General features: G+C 38.9%; 1 non-coding gene across 1 annotated transcript; it reads right to left on the minus strand.

Annotated features, from left to right (window-relative positions):
* Positions 1–7,382: 7,382 nt before the first annotated feature.
* Positions 7,383–7,489, minus strand: LOC120080657. Its single transcript, XR_005482608.1, has one exon. It is a non-coding gene; the product is annotated as a small nucleolar RNA R71 (small nucleolar RNA).
* Between the last annotated feature and the right edge of the window lie 230 nt (positions 7,490–7,719).

A 7,719-nucleotide genomic window follows, 5' to 3' on the forward strand; every position in this document is an offset into this window, starting at 1 on the left:
TTTACCGCAATTTTATATACTTGTACACAAAACATTCTTTTTAAAGATTGAAAAATTGGCCGCATATATCACGAACATACCATAATAACCTAAAACAGTCCCTGTCGACCTCGGATTACACCGAGGAATAGTATCACATTGAACATCATCAATCATACACATCAATGTTTTCAAACAAACAAGTTTATGGCGCCGTTGCCGAGGAACTGATTAATGATTTATTGTTTGAGTGTGTTTTTGGTATTTTGCAGGACAGATCTCTTTGTACTGGCTGTTCAACGCAGAGAGTAGTCTGACGGCTTGCGAGCGCTGGAGTGTTCTAGTGATTCTAAGTGGACCCAGAGATCAAGTGTACTATTCGCGCAAGAGTTCATTAGGGCCAAAGTAATTGGTGAAGAAGTATGGCTAATGAAGATATGGCACCCGCAGGAAACCAAATGGGAAATTTACTAGCGCAAGATCCAGTTTTTCTTGCCGCTGACCATAATATCCCTATGAGGGAATATGCGGCGCCTTATTTTTATAATTTCTCACCAGGAATTTCAAGACCCATTGTTGAGGGGAATGCAAGCTTTGAAATAAAACCTATTATGCTGCAAATGATTCAGAATGTGGGACAATTTAGAGGATTACAGGGAGAAGACCCATATGTTCATTTGACGAATTTTGTAGACATGTGCAACACATTCTCCACGTCTGGTGTAACTCAAGAAGGTCTTAAACTATATCTATTCCCGTACACATTGCGGGATGAAGTAAAGAGGTGGGCTCAAGCATTAGAGCCAGACGAAATTAATGGATGGGAGTAGTTGGTTGATAGGTTCATGAATAGATTCTTTCCTCCATCTGTCAACGCAAAGAGGCGGAGGGATGTTTTGAATTTCAAACAATAGGTATTACTATTCAACGCACATTTGAGATTGTTCCCAGGAAAGTTGAAGTCTCACTGGTTTGGGCCATTCCGAATCAAGACAATCTTTCCTCACAGCACAGTGGAACTAACAACTTTAGAGGGGAACAATGCATTCAAAGTCAATGGTCAGCGGATTAAGCCCTACTATGGGGGCAACTTCGATCGACGCATGGACACCATTGACTTGGGCAAGCAGGATTAAACAGCTTACAGGGGGAGTGATTGTGGTAATTCTAAGAACTTCTTTCAATCAGCTTCCCTATTTATGTTTACTTGCTTTCTTACAGTTTTCTTTTACCGTTTTCTAAATTACGTTAATTACTGTCTAGTAGGATTAGTCTTCAATACTTTTTTTATTTCCTTCCAATTTAATTTCGCATGTATTTCTATCATGTATTTTCATACCTTAAATTTAGTAGTGTCGGTAGTATAATTTATGTGGGATGAATCACCATAAAGTCTTTTTGACTTGCGTTTTTGATGAAGTAGAGAGAAAGGAAAGTAAACTGGTATGTAATGAGAAGATGGGTGTAGCAAGAGGTACCAAGAAACACTGTGCGTCCAATACACCCAAATGCATTGCGGTGGGGGGTGTGTTGCGCGCGTATATGTCCTTTGCCCATACTTAGTTAAATGCACTATGTCGAGTTACCCTCCAGAAATATGTTTAGTTAAGGGGTGTGTTGCGGGGATGTATGCGTGTTGCCCGTCCTTGGCAAAAATGTATCTGCGTTTATTAGAAGCAGGGTGCGAATCTTAATCGTGCATCCTTCTGAATCAAATTTGTAAGTTAATCAAATTCTTTGACTCTTGTATAGGCAACAGAAAATTTTATATTGCGTTCAATTATACTTATTTGTACACTTTGTTAATATTCAATACAATTGGAATACATGATTCGCTCTACTTTTTGCCTATGCCTTTTTCTTTATCTTCCTTTGTTAATTTTTGTGATGTTCTTAATCTTTTATTATTACGATCTTCATTGCGTTGCTATGATGTATTGTATGTTTATACTTAGAAACATTTCCCATACTTAGCAAATTCTGACTAACACTTAGTTAATTCTTCGTCTAGCAGTACTTTACTTTTTATCTTTCAAAGTTCTGCTCAAACCTTCTTTTTGAAATTTTCTTCTAAGTGTTTGTCTAATCTATCCAAACAACGCAATGAGGACCTTGCTCATCTTTAAATTTGAGGGTGGGTAAAGTCTGAGCAGATGAGATCAAGATTATGCAGTATTAAAGAAAATGCGTCCATTTTTCATTTAAAAAAAAAATTGCAAAACTCCAATGTCAGCGCAAGGGAAAACCTCAAAACTGTCCCAACCTGATAAGAGTTTAGTTGTGAAAGGAGCCTACTCGTAGTTGGATGTTCGTATGACACCCGTAGGAGCAAGCCAAAACGAAGGTGTGTTTCCAAGAACAATGCAGTACGGAAAGAAAAAAAATAATAGAATGCAAGAGACAACTCCTCTGAATGTCATGAGTTAAAGTTGAAATTGGCACACAACCGTAGTTGGATGTCCGCATGACACCCGTGGGGATATGCCAAAACGAAGAGTGTAACCATGACCAACAGTCTCTAAATAAATAAATGACGCAAAGTTTTGCTCACCGCATATAAATACATCAAGTTGTTTTGACAAAGAAGAGATAAACATTCTATTTCATTCTATTTTGAAAACTAGAAAAGCATTTTTTAGCAGAATTTTGTCATGTAGAAGAATAAAGTAGGGCTTGCTAAGAATTAGCAAGGATAGAAGGAAATTGCGATGTCAAGTAATGTGCCTAAATGTAACATTCAGAGCAACCAATCGTAGCAAAAATATAGGATAGGAATTGAGCATGATTGCCTTAGTAGAAGATATGCTTGAGGACAAGCATATATCTAAATTTGGGGGTGTGATAACTTGTAGAAATACAAGTTATTTATGTCACCTTATCTAGATATTGCGGCCAAAAATTAGTGAATATGCTTGTATGAAAATTAGCTTAAAATTACATAATTATAAATAATCGCAATTACACCCACTAACACCATAAAGATGGAAGACAAGCTGAGTTTTACTCTATTTTGCAGGAAACCAAGTCACCGCTTGCACTCAAGACTCACGAGAATCTGATCAACGCATCTCTGTCACATTGCGCCCGTTAATCAACAATGAAGAGACGATTATCGCAATTATGGTGCAATGCGACAGTCGATCTAGAGCTGACTTTCAACCGCATGCGGTAATAAAAACAACATTGCATGCGAACTCATGATCGAAAGATGCAACTGAGCAACACAAAAGTGGAGGATTGAGACACGTGTACAACTATGGTTGTGTAGAATTGACGGTTTGATTGCATAACAGAAGGAATAATATCCCTTCATCTTCGGAATTAGCATAACAATCAGTGGGGACCACAAGGCTGGAGTCAAAGACCTGCACCTATAAATACCCCATAGATTTCAGAGAAAACTTATGCTACTTGATACGGGGTGAATTGCTACTAAAGTATTGAGAGAAAAGGCTGAGCTGAATGCTTAATTGAAGAAATCTGGGGAGAAAACGAGACAAGGCCGAGAGGTGAGTCTCAGATCTATTCTGTTAAATACCCGATTTGAAGCTCTATGTAAAGATCCCTGCTACCGATTGAGCAAGCCTGAGAGGGAAGCTCTTCCTATCATCATATCCATCAAATCTGACAAGCAGATCTCCATCGAATCGGTGCCAAGACGTTGGTGCTTGTTTGTATCTGTTCTATTTCTTTCATCGTTGTATTTCACTTTCTCTTTATCTCTTCATTCACACACCATGTATCAAACGCTTAATAGACATATTAAATGTTTCGATAGCTTTCATATACCATTCTCTATCTATTTCCATTCCTCCATTAATCACTTTCTCCATGATATCTTTTTAATCCTCTGATAGTTAATATGAATCAAACAAGTAATTAGTCTGTGTTAAAGGTATAAAATGCGTTTAGCTAAGGCATGCTAGACGGCATCCTCACTTGCGAGAGCATAAGTGAAGATGCCATTCTGATCTATCGAGAGAAGATTAGAAGAATGTGTTAACTAAAGCGAGTATTACTTCCAGATATGGAAGCAACCTTGAGTTCATTACGCTAGTCTCTGTCTCACCATAGATATATGGGAGCACGACCAATCACTAAAAGGTGTACGCCAAGGGAAGAGCAGAATCGTATTTATAGTTTCTGTGCAATTGAGGACTTGCGTTGTTTATATTATTTATCTTTATCTTTCTATTTTGTTCATAAGACTTCCCGCCGCATCCCATGTTCTGTGCATAACCTTCATAGCCAACCTCGACCCTAGCATCATGTATCATGAGCCTGTATCTTGTATCATCTAGCTTAGGTTTATTGTATTTCATTTTACTATCGCATTTTTACTGCTTTCATTTACTTTACCACAATTTTATATACTTGTACACAAAACATCCTTTTTAAAGATTGAAAAATTGGTCGCATATATCACGAATATACCACAATAACCTAAAATAGTCCCTGTGTTCGACCTCGGATTACACCGAGAAACTTGCGGTGGAATTACACTTGGTTCCATCGTAAGAAAACTTATGACAATGCATGGCATACTACGTGAACATCCATAATTAACGCATATCTAGCAGTAGTATCGCATAGAACATCATCAATCATACACATTAGCGTTTTCAAACAAACAAGTTTATGGCGCCGGATTGGAATGGAATTTGCTGACAATTCCAACTGAAAAGCATATGTCAGGACGTGTACATAACATTGCGTACGTCAAATTCCCAAATGCAGATGCGTATGGAATTCTTGTCATTTCCTCAACATCTTGAGGTGTCTTAGGACAACGTTCTTTTGATAAATGAATTCCATGTCTAAAAGGTAACATACCTTTTTTGGAATTTTGCATATTATATTTTGACAACATCTTGTCAATATAAGATGTCTGAGATAGTGCTAGAGTTCTATTCTTTCAATTCTGAAAGATCTATATTACTAGAACGTATTGAGCATCATCCAAATCTTTCATTTGAAATTGTGTTGCTAACCATCTCTTTATGTCAGCAAGGAAACTTGTCTCAATTCCAATGAGCAAGATATCATCAACATAAAAACTAAGAATGCTACAGACTTGTTGACTATTGATAACGGGCAGAAATGCATGTTATTACAATGCAAAGATATAAAAGAATGTAGGATTACGACGGTAAAAATATGTAAAAGCGTGTCCAAAAGCATTAAGTTGAGAACTTTGCGATCGCATGCACCCATCGCATTAAAGTAGCTAATTTACGTATTTTGTTCAGGAAAATGCGTTGGCAAAAGGCAGAATTGCGATCCAAGGAATTCAAGGTTTGAGTGCATTAGAAGATTGTGACCGTAAAGTTATGCGATCGTATGCGTTCGCGAAGATTTGCTAAAGAAGGTGGCCGCATAGAGATGGCGCATCAAGGTGAAAGCTTAATAAATCATGATGGGATAGAAGCTGATGACGCTCGTATCTGAATTTAGTTGACAAGCCGTTAACAACATACTGTAGCAAGTACACTCAACTTTTCGGTGACAATTAATCGGCATACTAAAGCTCTATAAATACCAAAGACCATCTTCGTTAAAGGAGTTCTGTTCGAGTTTAGCAGTTTTAGAATTTTAGAGTTCTTGTCCACTATATACATAGATAGCCGTAGTCTGTAATTTCTATATACTTAGAAGGCGGAGGAGAGGGAAGAGAGACGACGTCGGAAGATCGTTCCTGGTTAGATCGAGAGAGTGCCGGGAAGCATTGAGAACAGAGAGAGGGTCGACTCTTGCGAAAGCAAGAATATTCTTTTGGGCAGAGTAGAGAAAGACACAGTGTAAAAGCCTTGGGAAGCAAGACATTGCTACCAGGCTCACTATCCCTACTTTCCATTGTCATTCTGTATTATGATTTCATTTATAAAATGGAATTTACATCTCTACATCTGTTCACTCTCTTTGCATTACACATGAGTAACTAAACTTCTGAATGGGTTGAGAAGCACTTAGCTAGCATGACCTAAGATCTTCATTTTACCCGATCATCTTGTCTTATATACGCGTCCATTACCACTTTAAAGCTATTCGAGAGAGAGTCTAAAGAAAGAACCTAGACTTGAGAGAGCTAGGTTAGAATCTAGGCTTGAGAAAGTTAGATAAGAACCGCATAAGCAAGTAATTGAAACTTAGAGATAAATTATGTTTGTTAACATGCATCGCATGCACCCTAGAAATAGGTTATGGTAGCATGCGGTCGCTTTGTGTATGTGTGTGTCATTCATCATTGCATAGATAAGAATAGAGGCTTAGACGTAAGTCCTATAGACATCATCGTATACATCGCATGCGTCTTAAAACTAGGAGCTATAGCATTAGCATTGAGAGATGACCTGCTGTTGTATGTGTGTAGCATGATCGCATAACTTGAACGCAATCTTTGGAAGTGTTAGCTAAATCCCTTCTCAACCCGTTCCGCGCATATTCATTGTAACTTTGGTTGTTATTAATTATTTTCTCAATTCCGCCGCATAGAATCTATACCTTAAACAAACATACCGACCAACTCATTGTTTTATTTGCCACTGCAAAGGAATCAGAAATCACCGTCGCATACTGTCTCCATAGTCCTTGTGTTCGACCCTGGGCTTAACAGTCAACCTAGTAGGATTTATACTTGAATTTTGCTAGGAAAACTTGCATGTACAACGCATACACCAACATCACAATATACACCATTATTTCATCATATTCACAACTTATCAAGTTTTTGGTGCTGTTGTCGGGGACTACGACAATACACATTGTGCTAACGGTAACTTTTTTATTTTCTTTGTTGCTTTCCATCTCTGTGCACTGCCTCTCCTTTGGTAAGGGAAGGGCATTGTATGAGCGAAGGACAAGTTCCTGAGCCCGATTACGACCCAGAGATTTAGAGAACTTTTCGAAGAAGAAGAAGTGATAACCGCCTACATCAACAACAAGAGAGAAATCCCAAAATGGCGGAGCAATCGGAAAACAGAGCAAGAAATGCAAATAATATCATGGCGAACCCCATCCTCTTGGTGAACGACCGCAATGGGCCCATCCGGGACTATGCGTCGCCCAACCTTTATGATTTCTCGCTAATAATCATAAGGCCAGCTTTGGACGGATCGAGGTTTGAGATGAAGCCGGTGATGCTGCAGATGATTCAAACTGTCGGACAGTTTGATGGTAGGTGTGGGGAGGATCTGCACGCCCACCTCCAGAGTTTTATTGAAATATGTAATACGTTTGTGTTTCCAAACATCTCCGCTGAGGAGGTTCGACTAACGCTGTTCCCATTTTTGTTGTGTGACTAAGCACGGAAATGAGTTTATTCATTCGAACCAGGGGAGATCACATTGTGGGAACAGGTAGTTGAAAAGTTCATGAAGAAGTACTTCCCCCCGACAGAAAACGCAAGACAGAGGAAGCTGATCACTAATTTTGAACAAGATATTGATGAATCGCTCAGTGGCGCCTGGGAGTGGTTTAAAAGACTGGTGCGAGATTGTCCACACAATGGCTTACCCGATTGTCTCCAAATGGAAACTTTCTACCACGGTTTGAATCGTACATCGCAGACGGCTGCCAATGCGGCAGCAGTTGGAGGTCTGCTCGACAAAACATACGACGAGGCTAAGAATATACTTGATCGCATTTCGAAAAATCAAGAAGACTGGAGAGAAAGTGATCAACGATTGAGAATTAAAGACAGTGACGCAAGCAATGGGACCACCGCATCCCTACAAAACCAAA

Source organism: Benincasa hispida, chromosome 6, assembly GCF_009727055.1.
Source record: "Benincasa hispida cultivar B227 chromosome 6, ASM972705v1, whole genome shotgun sequence".
In the NCBI taxonomy this organism is placed as follows: Eukaryota; Viridiplantae; Streptophyta; class Magnoliopsida; order Cucurbitales; family Cucurbitaceae; genus Benincasa; species Benincasa hispida.